A 17,877-nucleotide genomic window follows, 5' to 3' on the forward strand; every position below is an offset into this window, starting at 1 on the left:
ACAGGAGGAGTCGCCGAAAAAAACCTTCAGCAGCAGCAGGCCAGCACGCGGGAAGGGAAGGGGGAGGGGCCGAACGGAGCAGGGCAGCTCATGGTAAGAGAAGGGAATGGGGGGTGGGGGAAAATGCTTCTACTACTCAGCAGGGACCTGGAGGGGGAAGGGAAATAACGCTGCTGCTTATGCAAAGGAAAGTGGTGGGGGGGGAAGAGAAGGGAATGGGGGTGGATGAGGGGAAATGCTGCTACTACTTCACAGGGATCTGGAGGGGAAGGAAAATATCACTGCTGCTTCTGCAAAGGAAAGTGGGGTGGGGGGGAGACACAAAGAAATACAGACAGACAAAGGAGGCTAGGGAGAGAGACAGACAGAAATAAAGACAGACAGGGGACAAAAGAGAGACAGAAAGAAAGACAGACAGACAAAGGGTGCCAGGGAGAGAGAGAGAAAAATTGCAGGAGGGAGAGAGACAGAAAGAAAGGAAGAAAGACAGGAGCAGGGAGAGAGACATAAATAAAGAAAGACAGCCAGCCATATATTCTAGCACCCGTTAATATAACGGGCTTAAACACTAGTTTCTTTATAAGTTATATTCCTCTCTTTGAGCGTGATATAGCTTATTGGTGGAGTTCCATCCATTTAATAATAATTTTGTAACAAATGAAGGTGTTTAACCCTATATGTTTATGTTTTGTGTTAACAGAACCTGGTGGTAGTAAACTGAAGGACCAGGGGGTGATATGTGAAGAGTAATACCACCCGGCCTGGTCACATGATGATAGTATGCAGTGCTGGTGAGTAGCCATCTGCCTTTTCCACTTATGCTTAGCAATGCTACTCCCAACAAATGTTTAATTCCTGATATTAAATGAGGCTAAATATGTTGGAATCATGGGCAACAGTAGTTAAATAAATAAATAGGAAGATAACCATATTTTTTATATTGAATATTTAATTTAATCCACTTTCCATTAAGGAACTGTGTATTCATTAGAATCTTAGCTTAAAATTTTGGGAGTAATTCTGGACAATTTCCTCACTCTCATACTTCAAGTACAAGCAGTCACTACTAAGATCGTTCAACTACTATGAAAGCTCAGACAAATCGGAGCTTACTTTTGAATCAAAATGTTTCATTTGACTGGATTTCCCCAATGAATATACATTGAAAGTAGTGCATGCAAATAGATCTCATGCATATTCATTGGGGAAATCCTGAAAACCCGACTGGATTCCGGCCCTCGAGGACCGGAGTTACCCACCCCTAGACTATACAAATAACAATATTGGCCCATCTGGAAGAGTGGCTAGTGGTTAAGGCTGCAGTCTCAGCACCCTATGGTTGCAGGTTCAAGCGTGCACTGCTCCTTGTGACCCTGGGCTAGTCACTTAACACTTCATTACCCCAGGTACGTTAGTCAGAATGTGAGCTCACCAGAACAGATAGGGAGAAATACTTGAGTACCTGAATACATAGAGGATGATTCTCCAAACGGTGTCCCGATTGTAGGTAGCAGTAGACGTCCTACCATCTTCTCACCAGCCAATTGGGTTGCATGTTTCTAAAAATACTCTGCGAGGACAGATGCCTAAATTTTAGGCATGTGTATTGTGTCTAAAGAGACACATAGGGACGCTTAAGCATGCCCAAGGCGGGGCATGGTTTCTCTCTGAAGTGGCCTTGGGTGGGGTTAAGCTTTCCTACGCATCTCCATAGCGGGAGACAGATGCCTGAAATGTAGGCCTAGAAAATGCTGGCCTACATTTCCCAACCTGACAGTAGACACTACTTGTCATCAGCTGATCACAGCATGGGAATCCCTGATCAGCTGAGCTGGCAGGATACCCCAAAGCCACTGCTTCAGGGAGTCCTGCCAGCTTAGCTGATTGGGGGAAATTGCCCTGCAGTGATAAGCACAGCCGGCTGCGACAGCAGGGGACACCCTCCTCTCCCCCCCCCCCCCGAGATTGGCAGGAGGTATGCCCCCTTACTATTCTATCGCTGGGTATTGTTGCTCTTATTACTTGAACTATGTTGCATTTGTATTAATTAGTTAAAGTGATCCTACATTTGTACAGGTAATTAAAATCACCCATTATTATACTGTTGCCCAATTTGCCAGCTTTCCTCATCTCTGAAAAAATTTCTTCATCTGATCATTCTGTCCTGGGGGCCGATAATATAATGCTACCTATATATTCTTTCCTTTCACAAATGGAATTTCTATCCATATGGATTCCACACTGCTATCTATTCCCCCCCCCATTTTACTAAGTTGTGGTAGAGGTTTCTATCGCTACAGCGCTAAATGCTCCGATGCTCATAGAAGTCTATGAGCATCGGAGCATTTAGCGCTACAGGCTGTTGAAATGACAGGGATAATTTGAGCCCTTTACTTTGCCTTCCTCTTAAACACTCCTGTATTTCTTTCACCATTATTGAAATCTCTCTGTTGGGACTCCCTAAATATCCTGTTTTAATAGTATCCTTCAAGGATACTCCACACTGAACCATCCGCTCCTGGGCGACTGACGGCTTTCCCCCTCATCTCAGTTTAAAAGCTACTCTCTCTCATTTTTACACGTTAGCGCAGGTTGCCCAGTTCCTAACAAAGCTAATCCCTGCTCAATCCCTCATCTCTGCACCATTGTCTCAACCAAGCATTTAGACTTTGGAGCTCTGCCTGCCTCTTGGGTCCTTTGTGTAGAACTGGGAGCATTTCTAAAAATGCTACCCTGGAGGATCTGGATTTCAGCTTTCTACCCAAGAGCTTTAAATTTGACTTCCAGAACTTGCCTCAGAGATTTTCCTATGTCATTGTTACGTATGAGTACATGTACCAAGCACTATCTAAAATCTTATCTACATACCTAATAACCAAATCACCAGCTACAACAGCTGTTCCCACTTAAGCAGAAGCACCTGGAGAGACATCCTCAGTGCGAGAGGATATTGCATCACCTGGTGGGCAGGTCCTGGCTCCTACTTCTCCAGAGTGATGTTGTCCTTTTAGGAGACCTCCCTCCTCCAAGGCAGCACAGGGGACTGGAAGTGGGACTTCTGTACAATATCCCTGTAGATTTCCTCTATGTACTTCTCTGTCTTCCTCAGCTCCTCCAAATTTGCTACTGTAGCCTCAAGGGAATGTTCTCGATTTCTGAGAGCTAGGAGCTCTTTGCAGTGAGCACACACCTATAACTTCTTGCCAAGAGGGAAATCATACACGCAACAGTGCAAAAGACTGGATAGCACTCCTCTTGCTGCTGGACTACTGTCTGCATCTTATTATCGGGCTGATTAATTAAACCCTATTAAACTACTAGGAATATATTAGACTAGTATAGCTTTAGGATTATATTGTATGTTTTTATTTAGCATTTGAGTCTTAACAGGTAATTAAATATAGTGAGAATATGTAATAAAAAGTTCTCCTGTTGTCCTAATTAGAATAATTGATTATAAATGAGGACTATAAGAAATGAGCTAGGAATGGGGAGGGTGGAAAAGGCTTCACTGGATGGAAAAGACATGCCTGATATATATAAGCCCTCAAAAATTGACAAAAGTTTTTTTTTTATACCATCTTTAAATGATGTTCTTTAGCATTTCTTATTCTTCACTGTTGAGCCCTGGGTTATATTGTATCCATACCCATCTAGTCTGATTTGCTGGCTCCTGTAGCTGGCACCTCTACACCAAAGCACTTATCAAAGTTAATGAGGTTAGACCTAAACTTAGTTGTCCAGCAGCCATAATCGAAAAGTTTGACAGGTTATCTGGACAGAACGTATAAGTGGGGTGGCCTAAGGGATCTGGCCAATCGGAATCTTAGGCCATTCCCAGCGCATGCAAGAATGCACTGGGAGTTAGGCCTATGGGAGGAGCCTTAAGCACCTGGCCCAATCAAGACCTTAGGCCCCTCCCCAGTGCATCCCATGATGCACCAAGAAGGGGAAGGTCCGGCATTTTGGGGAAGGCGGGCCTGCCAGCCAGAGGCTGGAAAGGTCCCTCCAATCAGTCAACTACAAAAGATAAGAGGTAGTTCAGCCTACCTTGGTGGGGGAGGGGGGTGTCTAGCAGGAGGGACTGGGCATCACTCCTGCTGGTGAAGGTTGCGGGGGATCATGGCAAGTTCAGGCATGAGGAACTGGGCATCCCTCCTGCCATGATTGTTGCGTTAGAAGGGGGGGGGGAACGATTCCATGATTCTCTAACCTGCACTTATGACAGACGCCAGCTAAAGAATTGTAGCTTTAGGCAAAGGACTAGTCCCTCCCATGCCTAAAAGGTCTTGTTTTGGGTGTTTGGGACTTGGGCGAACATACAGATAGGCCATTCTAAAAAAACAAACAAACCCATTTTGGACTTTTTTTTTTCCCCCCCAAGAATGGACATTTCCCTGCTGCGTACTTTGGTCACCTAGGGCCTTAGTCGAAAAAGGGACTTGGACTTTTTTTTAATGCCACTCCACTTGTCCAGTGTCATATAATGCAATCTTTTGTGTGAGAGGGTATTGCATCCCAGAACTCTACCTATATTTAAATATCTAGGGATTCTGATTACCACGTAATATTTGAGGTTGAGGACCAGGTCACTAACTTGGTGCAAATGGGTTTTTGCTTATTACACCAATTAGGCATTTTGTTTTGGAGGATGCATGCCTACATACACGGTTGCATGCACTTTTGATATCTAATTTGGATTATGGAAATGTAGTCTGTGTGGGACTATCTAAGTTGATTCAAATATCTGCAAATTTAAACTTATGATACTTGCACACAGAGCATACTATCACAATATGTCCTCACTTATTATTCTGCTAGAGCCGTAAGACACATCTCTAATCACAAGATAGTCATCCCTTTGCCTGCATCTGCATGTTGGGAGACTACTAGAGAAGATGCCGCCTTCTAGCTTCCACCTGTCAAATTGTCTCTCAAACTTTTTTTTTTTTTTAGCTCCGGCACACTAAATGGAACAAATGGTTTTGTGGTACGTTATAATTGAAATTATAAAATTGCAAAACCAACAAAAAATTAAATTTGAGAGTTATTTATTTAAAGTTCTTTAAGCTATGTATGGTAACTAACAACTGTGAAACTATAGTAGATAGAATATAATTGCTAATCAAGGTGATGGATGTGCTTGTTTTTGAGTGCAAGTTAACTCAAAATGTGGCTCGATAGTCGACAAGCAAATAAGCATTTGCAGTTCTTTTCTTTTTTTTTCAATTTAATTTCTGTCAGAGCTGAAAATCCAAGTTCGCAAAGATAACCTTGATTGCTTTGTTGCTTAAAAAGGGGGTGGAAAAGTGGGTGCATCTTGACCCGAGGACTTCAGGGTAAAGTAACTCTATTCGCTGATGACGCCAAACTATGTAATATAGTAAGTGAAAGCAATCTGCAGGATAGTATGACGCAGGATCTGCTTACGTTGGAAAACTGGTCCTCGACATGGCAGCTGGGCTTCAACGCTAAGAAATGTAAGGTTATGCATCTCGGTAGCAGAAATCCTTGCAAACCTTACACCTTAAATGAAGAAACACTAGCTAGGACTTCAGAAGAAAGAGACTTGGGAGTAATCATCAGTGCAGACATGAAGGCCGCCAAACAAGTGGAGAAGGCCTCATCCAAAGCAAGGCAACTTATGGGATGTATCAATAGAAGCTTTGTTAGCCACAAATCTGAAGTCATAATGCCACTGTACAGAACCATGGTGAGACCTCATCTGGAGTACTGTGTGCAATTCTGGAGGTCACATTACCGTAAAGACGTGCTTAGAGTTGAATCGGTTCAGCGGATGGCCACTAGGATGATCTCGGGGCTCAAGGGTCTCTCGTACGAAGAAAGACTAAACAAATTGCAGCTCTACACTCTAGAGGAACGCAGGGAGAGGGGGGACATGATTGAGACATTTAAATACATCATGGGACGTGTCGAGGTGGAAGAAGACATTTTCTTTCTCAAAGGACCCTCGGTCACAAGGGGGCATCCGCTCAAACTCAGAGGAGGGAAATTCGATAGTGACGTAAGGAAGTATTTCTTCACAGAAAGGGTTGTAGATCACTGGAACAAGCTTCCAGAGCAGGTGATCAAGGCCACCAGCGTGCTTGACTTTAAGAATAAATGGGATGCCCTAGTGGGATCCTTACGAGGGTCGAGTTAAGGAACTAGGTCATTAGTACTCAGACTTAATGGGGTGGGTCAGTAGAGTGGGCAGACTTGATGGGCTATAGCCCTTTTCTGCCGTCATCTTTCTATGTTTCTATCTTATGGAGCCAATACACCTCCTCCCGTTACCTTTTTTTAAACTGGCATAGTCGGTGCTGGACAGCTGCCTTTCTCCCTGCAGAGCGGTGCATAAGGCAGGAACATGACCTTTGTGCTTAATGCCTGGTCCTGCTCCGCTCCATGATTGGCTTACCGTCAGTTCTTCCAATAATAGGAAGAACTACATAAGATTTCCCTGGTGATAGGGCTTGATACTAGGAAATGAAAAAAAATAAATAAATATTAACATACAAATATTTGCCTGGGGATAGGGAAGGTATTCATTAACCAGAGTAAAGTAGTAAATTTATTGAACCCCACAATGACTGGCAGGAGGGAGCCCAAGCCCTCCTGCCAACAACCTCCCCCAAACTGGCAGGAGAGGCCTAGTGATGGGGCCTTAAGCACATGGGCCAACCAAATCTCAGACTGGTGCTACCAAACATCATATCTTGAAGGTGTCCAGAAAAATTAGATGAAATGTTGGAACAAGTGCTGCAGATATGATTGGAGAGAGTGAGCAGCAGAATACAAAATCAAATACCAAGACAAAAGGTGGCTGTCCTATATAATTAACTTTATGAAGGGGTGTAATGTAATCAGACTTTCTTTTGCCAGCAATTCTTCAGCCATTTTCCTTTCTAGATTTAGCCTAGGGAGTTTTGTTTAAGACAGATCAACCTCTTTCTCTTACTGGCCTTGCTTGGGGCTAGATCTGCAAAGGAAGAGGTTGGGGGAGGGGGAGTGGGGCTGGAAGGAAAGAAAAATTTTTGGAACTGCAGGAGGGCTGGAGGCAAGGCTGGAGGCAAGGCTGGAGGCAAGGCAAGGGGGTTGGAGGGAAAGGACAGAGGTGCTAGACATACAAGTGGGGAAGGCTGAAGGTCAGGGAGTGTCTATACTAGTGCTGCCCGATTCACGATTCAAATTGATTCACCGATTCGAATCAGGTGAATCAATTCAATTTTTTTTAAAAATCAGCCTCTCGATTCAATGGCTGACCCTTCCCCCATGCCTTCCTAAAGCAGGAGCTGCAGCGCTGCCTCTTGCTGGCCATCCGCTGCTGCTCCTGCTTGAGGGGGAAGTGTCGGTCAGAAAGGCCTCCCTCAGCTTGCCTGCTTCTGTCTCATTACCGCTAATAGGGCAGGAGGCGGCGCAGGAGGAGTTCCTGGTTGTAAGAACCACAAGTCATACCTGGACTTGAAGGAGAACCAGGGCGGCTGCTAGACACTGAACCACGGGCCAGGGCTGGGCACGGCGCAGGGCCAGACCATTGAGTTCTGCGACGTGCTGGCCAAGCTCATCGACGACTACGGCGTGGAAGAGGAGCCGGCTGAGCTGCCCGAGGGCACGTCGCTCACGGTGGACAACAAGTGCTTCTTTGACGTGGGCACCAACAAGTACGGCGTGTTCCTGCGTGTGAGCGAGGTGAAGCCTACCTACCGCAACTCCATCACGGTGCCGTACAAAGTCTGGGCCAAGTTCGGCCACACGTTCTGTAAGTATGGCGAGGACATGTGCAAGATCCAGGACAAGCAACGTGAGAAGCGGCAGGCCAAGCAGCATGCGCCCCCGGGCCCGCCCGCCTGCTTTGCCGAGCTGCTGGCGGCCCCGGGCCAAGGCAACGACGACGAGGATTGAGAAGGAGCCAGCGCCCGCTTCGCACAGTAAGCAGCTGCTAAACCAAGTATTCTTTTCAACAACTGAGTGGTTCTTGCCCCAAGTAACCAAGAACTTTTCTACATGTTTAATCTATTATTCCTCTTCAAATGTTTGCAAGGGTCAGATTATTGCTGAATTCTATCTATATAGATAGATAGAAAAAGATAAGTTATTTTCGTGTGAGCTAACATTTGACTTTAGCACAAAAAAGATATTTTAGAACACGTCAACAAGATTTTTAGTTTTTCTTCTCATTTTGTTACCCGTGGTCCTCAGCGGCACATTCTTCCTGCTTCGTCCTGCCCCTGCTCTGACGTCAGCGGCAGGATCGTGGCAGAGAGAATGTGCCGCTGAGGACCACGGGCAGCTGCAGGGATCGCTAGCTGCCCTATTAGCGTTAAGAAGGTAAGAGCAGGGAAGGTGCAGGCTTGCAGGCGTTCGTTCACAGCGGGGGGAAGCAGGCCTTCAGGGCAGGGAGACAGGCCTGTGCAGAGGGGGTAGTAGGAGGAAGAGTTCCTTTGGCAGTGGGGAGGCAGGCCTGTGCAGAAGGAGGAGGAGGAAGGAGTAAGAGAGGGGAGGGGAGATGCCAGACCTGGGGTGAAATGAAGGGAAGAGAGAGACCAAACCAAAAAGAAGGGGAGGAAAGCAGAGGAGAGGTTCTGGACTAATGGAGAGAGGGAGAGGGAGAGAAAAATGAAAGACCACAAGGGGAAGGGTACAAGAGGGACAGTTACTGCTCCAAAGTAGGTGGGCAGGATGGCAGGAGAGATAGTAGGAGAAAGCCTGTACCTGGGGAAGGGGATACAGGAGGTAAGGAGGAGAGAAAGAAGAACTGGAGAGAAGAATAGGGACACAGAAGAGAGATGCTAGATGAAAGGGTAGATGAGAAAAGGAGAGATGGTGGGGTCCATCGCTGCAGCTGCAGGGGGATGGAAATGAAAAAAAGGAAAGATGCCAGACCTCCGGGTAAGGAAAGGGAAACAGAAGGGGAGGACAGAGATGGAAGATGGATGATTAGCACGAAGAAAGAAGGAGAGCCTGATCAGAAGACAACCAGACCGACATGGGACCAACAAGATTTGAAAAATGACCAGACAACAAAAGGTAGGAAAAATAATTTTATTTTCTGTTTTGTGATTACAATATGTCAGATTTGAAATGTATATCCTTCCAGAGCTGGTGTTGGACCGCAAACGTGAGCTAGGATTTAATAGAGAGAGGAAAAGTATTTTTTGTTTGTTTATTTTGTTTACACCACAGGACCAGTGTGGGTAGGAGAGGGCAAAGGGGGTGAAGAGGCTATAAAATAAATCCACCAGGATGTTTGGAAAAAAAAACATCCAATTGGGCAGGAAAATTGAATCAAATCATTTATTCTATAGGCTGAATCGAATCGAATTAAAATTTTTTTCCTTGAATTGGGCAGCACTAGTCTATACCAGGAGAGGGTTTAGAGCAGTGTCTCTTAAACTGCGCTGAAGAGATTCTGGGTGTGCCATGAGAGATTCTAGAAGTTTACTTTAAAAAAAAATTCCCTTCATAAGCATACATTAGAATAGATGACATGTATGTTGTGTATGCAAGAGTCTGTCAATGTTCTGAACATCTGTGTGCCTAATAAAACCGCCCAGACAAGCATCATTCTTTGATGTGATTGGTCCTTGAAAACTAATGGCAAGTAATTTTACTTTTATTTTTTATGCAGTAGTTATCCCTAAATTGAGCAACAAAGCAATCAAGGCTTTGTTATTGTTTGGATTTTTCTTATCTTTGCGAACTTGGATTTTCAGTTCCGAGAGAAATTTTTTAAAAAAAAGAGAACCATTGCAGATGATGGATGATGAAATGCATGTTTGCTTGTCAACTATTGAGACTCATTTTGAGTTAATTTACACTCAAAAATAAGCATATCCATTGCATTGATTAGCAAATCTATTCTATCTACTTTAGTTTCACCGTTGTTACAATTACCCATACATAGCTTAAAGAACTTTAAATAATTCAAATTTAATTTTTTGGTGGTTTTGCAATTTTATAATTTCAATTATAATGTGCTCTCCCCAAGGTGTCGGAACAACAGAGGCAGATACTAACCAACCAATTAGCGGGAAGGAAATCTGGACAGCTATAGGCAAGCTTTAACTAGCCATAACTGCGGGCCCTTATGGGTTTGGTCCGGAATTTTATAAACTTCTCACCCCGGTTACATTACAGTATCTACAGGCCTACTTTATGGGATTGCAGTCGGTAACCCCACCAGGGAATACTCACAGTAAAGCCCATGTTATAATTTTACCAAAACCAGGCAGACCCCTGGAACAATTAGGATCTTACAGACCCATATGCCTCCTGAACCAAGATATTAAAATTCTTGCTGGTGTCCTAGCTTCACACCTTAATGCTCTTCTTCCTGAGCTGATCCATGAAGACCAAGTGGGTTTCGTTCCTGGGAGACACACCTCTATGAACTTGTTAAAAGTCATAAGTTACTGTTTATGAAACATGGTTACACCACTATGTTCCTGAGAAAAAAAACCAAAAGTTGTGCAATGGCGATGCTCAGGTTCTCCAAGGCCAAGGAAATTCAAGACCTAAAAGTCAGCAGGAAAGGTTATGGCCACAGTGTTTTGGGATCAGGAAGGTCTTGTAATGACCATCTTCAAAGGGGCCAAAAAGCACAGTTACTTACTGTAACAGGTGTTATCCAGGGACAGCAGGCAGATATTCTTAACGCATGGGTGACGTCACCGACGGAGCCCCGGTACGGACCTTTTTAACTAGAAAGTTCTAGTTGGCCGCACCGCGCATGCGCGAGTGCCTTCCCGCCCAACGGAGGAGAGCGTGGTCTCCAGTTAAGATAAGCCAGCTAAGAAGCCAACCCGGGGAGGAGGGTGGGACGTAAGAATATCTGCCTGCTGTCCCTGGATAACACCTGTTACAGTAAGTAACTGTGCTTTATCCCAGGACAAGCAGGCAGCATATTCTTAACGCATGGGTGACCTCCAAGCTAACAGAGAGGGAGGAGGGATGGTTGGCCATTAGGAAAATAAATTTTGTAACAGATTGGCCGAAGTGTCCATCCCGTCTGGAGAAAGCATCCAGACAGTAGTGAGTAGTGAACGTGTGAACTGAGGACCAAGTGGCAGCCTTGCAGATTTCCTCGATGGGCGTAGAACGGAGGAAAGCCACAGAAGCAGCCATAGCTCTGACCCTGTGGGCCGTGATAGCACCTTCCAGTGAGAGACCGGCCCGAGCATAACAGAACGCAATACAGGCAGCAAGCCAGTTGGAAAGCGTCCGTTTAGAGACAGGACGACCTAGACGGTTAGGATCGAAGGTCAGAAAGAGCTGAGGGGACGAGCGGTGAGCCCTGGTATGGTCAAGGTAGTATGCAAGGGCACGCTTACAATCCAGCGTGTGCAACGTCTGTTCCCCAGGATGAGAATGGGGTTTAGGGAAAAAGACAGGCAACACAATGGACTGGTTGAGGTGAAAAGCCGAAACCACCTTGGGAAGGAATTTAGGATGGGTACGCAGAACCACCTTGTCATGGTGAAAAAACAGTGAACGGTGGATCGGCGACCAGTGCATGCATCTCACTAACCCTCCTGGCAGAGGTGATGGCAATGAGGAAAAGCACCTTCCATGTGAGAAGTTTGAGCGAAGTTGTGGCAAGAGGCTCAAAAGGGGGTTTCATGAGGGCTGATAAAACCACATTCAGGTCCCAGACGACAGGAGGAGGCTTCAGAGGTGGTTTGACATTGAAGAGGCCTCTCATGAACCGGGAAACCAGTGGATGAGCCGTGAGAGGTTTTCTGAGGATAGGCTCATGAAACGCAGTGATGGCACTGAGGTGGACTCTGATTGAGGTAGACTTGAGGCCAGCATCGGACAGAGAGAGCAAATAGTCCAGTACAGTTTCCACCGCTAATGAGGTGGGATCGTGATGATGCAGTAGACACCAAGAGGAGAACCTGGTCCACTTCTGATGGTAACATTGGAGGGTGGCCGGTTTCCTGGAGGCATCCAAAATGCGACGGACAGGCTGAGACAGATTCTCTGGAGAGGTCAGCCCAAGAAAAACCAAGCTGTCAGGTGGAGCGAAGACAGATTGGGATGCAGTAGAGACTGACGTTGCTGCGTAAGTAGAGTAGGAAACACAGGAAGAGGAATGGGCTCCCTGGAGCTGAGCTGAAGCAGGAGGGAGAACCAGTGTTGGCGAGGCCACTGAGGAGCGATGAGAATCATGGTGGCCCTATCCCTGCGGAGTTTGGATAACGTCCGCAACATCAGAGGTAGTGGAGGAAAGGCATAGAGGAACCGATCCGTCCAGTCGAGCAGGAATACATCTGGGGTCAGACGATGAGGAGAGAAGAGTCTGGAACAGAACTGGGGTAGCTGATGGTTGTGAGGCGCTGCAAAGAGGTCCACCTGCGGAGTGCCCCAGCGAGCAAAGATGTAGTGGAGTGTTGAAGGGTCCAGAGTCCACTCGTGAGGTTGAAGGATGCGGCTGAGATTGTCGGCCAGGGAGTTCTGTTCGCCCTGGATATAGACAGCCTTGAGGAAGAGATTGCGGGCCGTGGTCCAGGTCCAGATGCTGAGAGCCTCCTGACAAAGGAGGCGAGATCCGGTGCCGCCTTGCTTGTTTATGTAGTACATGGCGACTTGATTGTCTGTGCACAGGAGAAGGACCTGAGGGCAGAGAAGGTGCTGGAAGGCCTTGAGAGCATAGAACATGGCTCTGAGTTCCAGGAAATTGATGTGATGTTGACGCTCCTGAGGGGTCCAGAGTCCCTGGGTGCGTAGATCTCCCAGGTGAGCTCCCCACGCATAGGGGGAGGCATCCGTGGTGATGATCATGGAGTGAGGGGGCAGATGGAAGAGTAGACCCCTGGAAAGATTGGAGGAGTTCAACCACCATTGAAGAGATTGCTGAAGAGACGATGTCACAGAGATGGGATGAGAAAGAAGATCCGTGGTCTGTGACCATTGGTTGGCAAGAGTCCATTGAGGTGTCCTGAGGTGGAGTCGCGCCAGAGGAAGCACATGGACCGTTGAGGCCATGTGGCCCAGGAGGACCATCATCTGACGGGCCGGGATGGAGTGATGAAGGAGCACCTGACGACAGAGGTGGAGCAGTGTCCGTTGACGGTCGGAGGGGAGAAACGCCCTCATTAGTGTGGTGTCGAGGACTGCTCCAATGAATTGAAGTCGCTGTGTGGGAAGCAGATGCGACTTGGGGTAGTTGATCTCGAACCCCAGGAGATGGAGGAGAGAGATGGTGTGATGAGTGGCTTGTAGCACAAGTGGAGACGTAGGTGCTTTCACCAACCAATCGTCCAAGTAGGGGAACACCTGGAGGTTGTGAGACCTGAGGAAGGCCGCCACCACAATAAGGCACTTGGTGAACACCCTGGGCGATGAAGCGAGGCCAAAAGGTAGCACTTTGTACTGATAGTGACGGTGCTGTATCTGAAACCGTAGGTAGCGATGTGAAGTCGGATTGATTGGGATGTGAGTGTAGGCCTCTTTGAGGTCCAGGGAACATAGCCAGTCGTGTTGAGAGAGAAGAGGGTAAAGCGTGGCAAGGGAGAGCATTCTGAACTTCTCCTTGACCAGACACTTGTTGAGGTCCCTGAGATCGAGGATGGGACGAAGGTCTCCTGTCTTCTTGGGAACCAGGAAGTAGCGGGAGTAGAATCCCTGACCCCTTTGGTCCGGAGGCACCTCTTCGATGGCATTGAGAAGAAGGAGGGAGTGGACCTCCCTCAGGAGGAGGGGGGTTTGGGAGGAGTGAGAAGCAGACTCTACGGGAGGATTGTCTGGTGGAAGAGTCTGGAAGTTGAGAGAGTAGCCGTGGCGAATGATGTTGAGGACCCATTGGTCTGATGTGATGACCTCCCAACGGCTGAGGAAGATTTGGAGGCGACCTCCGATAGGCTGAGGAAGAGGCAATGATGGTGGGAGACTGGCTATGCCCTGGAGGAAAAAGTCAAAAGGGCTGAGATGGTTTTGACGGAGGGAGAGGCTTGGCAGGTTGGTGAGACTGTGAGCGAGCCTGAGATTGATGCTGTTGACAAGGTCGGCGAGGCTGCTTTTGAGGCGGGTTGAGAGGTCTGGCCGAGAACCTGCGCTGGTATGAAGACTGCAGTCTGTAGGTGCGAACAGGTGGAGTCTTCTTTTTAGGTTTAATCAGAGTGTCCCACCTGGTCTCATGTGCTGAGAGTTTCTGGGTTGTTGAGTCCAGGGACTCTCCGAAGAGTTCATCACCCAGACAAGGTGCGTTAGCCAGGCGGTCCTGGTGGTTAATGTCCAGGTCAGAGACTCTCAGCCATGCCAAACGTCGCATGGCCACCGCCATGGCAGATGCGCGAGAGGTCAGCTCAAATGAGTCGTAGATGGAGCGAACCATGAATTTCCTGAGTTGGAGGAGGCTGGAAATATGTTGCTGGAAAAGAGGGATCTTACGTTCAGGAAGATATTTCTGTAAGGAGGAGAGCTGTTGCACCAGATGCTTCATATAGAAGGAGAAGTGGAAGGTGTAGTTGTTGGCTCTATTGGCTAGCATGGCATTTTGGAAAAGGCGCTTACCAAATTTATCCATGGTTTTTCCCTCTCTGCCAGGAGGGGTGGAGGCATATACACTGGAACCCTGAGACTTTTTCAAAGTAGATTCCACCAGGAGGGATTCGTGGGGCAATTGAGGTTTGTCAAACCCTGGGATTGGAATAACCCGGTACAAGCTATCCAATTTGCGAGGGGCCCCGGGAACAGTGAGGGGAGTCTCCCAGTTTTTATAGAAAGTTTCCCGTAAGATATCGTGGACGGGCAACTTTAGAAATTCCTTGGAAGGTTGCTCAAAGTCTAGGGCATCGAGGAAAGCCTGAGACTTTTTAGAGTCGGACTCTAAGGGGATGGAAAGAGCTGCTGCCATCTCCCTAAGGAATTTAGAAAAAGAGGATTGTTCTGGTTTTGAGGCGGTATCGATCATGGAGGGTTCTTCGTCGGTTGACGAAGCGTCCTCTTCGGTACCGTGCGGGGAGTCTTCCCACAAGTCTGGGTCTCTAACGTCAGGGTGTGCACGTTTGGACATCGATGTGGAAGGCTCGGCATGGCAGGTCTTTGAGAGAGATTTGCCTGAGCGCACCGAGGCGGTACCGGGAGAGGAAGACCGATGTCGTTCCTGGGACCAGGAAGGGTCGGCAGCAGTACGGGTATGCACTGTAGGTGTTTCAGCCAAGAGCACCGGCATGGAGGTATTAATCGGTACTGAGGGGGTTGACACCGATGGGACAGTGCGAGGCTCGGACCGGTCCCGTACCGGAAGGTGCGGTGCCAGCAACGCCGGCAACAGTTGTTGGAGTTGTTGCTGGAGCTGCTCCTGTAATTGGTTTTGGAGTATGGCCGCGATGCGGTCATCCAGGGGGGGCACCGGTACCGCTTTTTTCTTCTTCGGTACCATAGGTGCCGCTCTACGCTCCGGCGATGAGGAGGCCGATGATGAGGCACTCACCGATATCGGAGCGAAGCGTTTGCGGGGTCGGTGCGGTGCCGGGAGGGCCGGTGTCGCAACCGTGGCAGGAGGGCGCTCAAGGGAAGTGGAAGGCTTCTTAGCTGGCTTACCTGGGCCCAACAACCCCGAAGAAGGGTCAGGTGGTGTCGACGTCGTGGGTGTCGACTTTTGTGGTGCCGTCGACGTCGCAGCAGGTTCCATGGCAGATCCGGTACCGAATAAAAGATTTTGCTGGATCTGCATGTTTTTAAATGTGCGCGAGAATCGGACAAGATGGCGTCTGGAGCAGGACGCTGAGAGAAGCACTCCCGTTCTGAAGGAAAAATTTCTTCATTTTCACTTCTCAATAAAGATATTTCTATGCCTAAAAGAAGAGGGAAACCGAGGGGTATCCCTCCACCAACCCCGGGCTTCTCGACGCCGAGGCAGACTGTGATAACAGCATACACAGTCCCTACCTCCACATCGGGCGTTTCCGCTGCTGTGGAACGGGAAATCCACAGCTTGGACGGCGAGATGTCGCTCTCGCTGAGCCCGCGAGGACCGCACACCCCTCCCATTCCCGGAGAATCTTCGTTGCAGCGGAGCTGGCGGGAGGGCTCCCCCGGAGTGTGGGGTGAGGCTTGCTCTCTCTCCGTAGTTGACCCGGAAGTCGAACACGCAGCAGACACGCTGATCCCGACGTTGGAAAGGCAGCGTTCTGGGGGAGAGGAGCCGTCGGTGACCAGCGGTGGGGAGGTTGCAGGAGCCCAGATTTCCAACGCTGGAGCAGGAGCCGTGCTTGGGTCGGCTGATGTCCCCCTCCTTGGACCGTTGGTGAAACCACAGGCTGTTACCCTGGACTCCATTTGGTCTGCAATTGAGAATCTTCACCTGGTATGTTCTAACTTTGTTACTATGACTCAGAATTCTACCTCCAGGATAAGCTCCTTAGAGACTATTACCCAGCAACACCAAGTTGAATTAAAAAATTTGGATAAAGTAACAATAGAGACTAAGAATTTGATTACCAAACAAACAACAGAAAAAATGATGATTTTGAGGAAGATTGAAAACCTGGAAAATCAGCAGAAAAACTTAAATTTGAGGATTCTTAATTTTCCGGTTGCCAAGTTTATGTCTCCTCAAGAACTCTTTAAGAACTTTATGTTGAATGTTTTAAAGGTACCTGAAGTAAGTCTTCCCCCGATACAAAGAATTTACTATATAAAACAAATGCAGAAAGAAAAAGCTACAGCGGATGAAAATGTTCAACTAGATGTTTCTGCTATTCTGCAGTCTTCTGATATTGAAATTCAGGGAAGAGCAACTTTATTGGTCTCATTGGTATTTCTTCAGGATAAAGAGATGTTGCTGAAATTATATTTCAATTTAAAGCAGATTTCCTATTTGGGGGAAAGGGTATATATATTTCCTGATGTTTCAAGGTGGACGCAGTCCAGAAGGAAAGAATTTCTGTTATATAGATCAAAGGTGATTGCTTTGGGGGCAAGTTTTCAGTTGCGATTTCCTTGTAAATGTTTTATTTCCTATCAGGGAAGTAAATATATATTCTTTGAACCTGCCCAATTAGGTTTTTTCCTTGAAGGTAAAGGTATCTCTACACAGTCCGAATGATACAGGTTAATAATAATGCGGTTAATTTTATTTTGGATAGGTAAGATCTGACTGCTCCATTTCTTAAAGTTTTCAGTTTCCTTTGTATATTTCCCCTTTCCCGAGGGGTGTTACTTTCATCTTGTCTCTTCTCCTCAAGTTGTGGACTGTATTATATGATTTATATGGATGTTTAAATTTCAATTCTTGGTATGTAATATGACTAAGAGAATAATATATTTCTGTATTTCTTAAACATCTTGTATAGGATGCATTAAAATGATAAATAAATAAATTAAAAAAAAAAAAAAAAAAAATGTGCGCTTTTTAAGCGTAGCACAGCGGGTGCAAGAGTCAGCCCAATGCTCTGGACCCAGGCACTGCAGGCACCAATTGTGCGGGTCGGTGAGAGAGATCGGGCGTGCACACTGCTGGCACTTCTTAAAGCCCGGTTGAGGGGGCATGAAGGGAAACACGGCCTCCGCAAAATCGAATCCGGAGGCCTGTATGGTGGCAACAGGCCCCGCCGGGGCCGGCCTGAAAAAATAAAGAAAACTGGACAAGTTTTTTTTTTTTTGTAAGTAAAAATAGGGAATCCGAAAGGAAAAAATAGAAGAAAAACGAAAAATTACGCGAGCGGGAAGGCAGAAACTAGCTTTTCAACGGCCGTTGAAAGCACATGCATCTTCTTTGCTCCACGGAAACGAAGAAACTGTGGACCACGCTCTCCTCCGTTGGGCGGGAAGGCACTCGCGCATGCGCGGTGCGGCCAACTAGAACTTTCTAGTTAAAAAGGTCCGTACCGGGGCTCCGTCGGTAACGTCACCCATGCGTTAAGAATA

The 17,877-nt window shown here is 47.2% G+C and overlaps 1 long non-coding RNA gene across 1 annotated transcript in view; it reads left to right on the forward strand.

The window, feature by feature from the left end:
* LOC117357904 overlaps nt 1-17,877 on the forward strand; it is a 41,922-nt gene that overhangs the window by 13,025 nt on the left and 11,020 nt on the right. The window contains exon 2 of the long non-coding RNA XR_004538895.1: nt 701-791. This is a non-coding gene — a long non-coding RNA (uncharacterized LOC117357904). The remainder of the gene's footprint in view (nt 1-700; nt 792-17,877) is intronic.

This window comes from Geotrypetes seraphini, chromosome 3 (genome assembly GCF_902459505.1).
Source record: "Geotrypetes seraphini chromosome 3, aGeoSer1.1, whole genome shotgun sequence".
Lineage (NCBI taxonomy): Eukaryota > Metazoa > Chordata > Amphibia > Gymnophiona > Dermophiidae > Geotrypetes > Geotrypetes seraphini.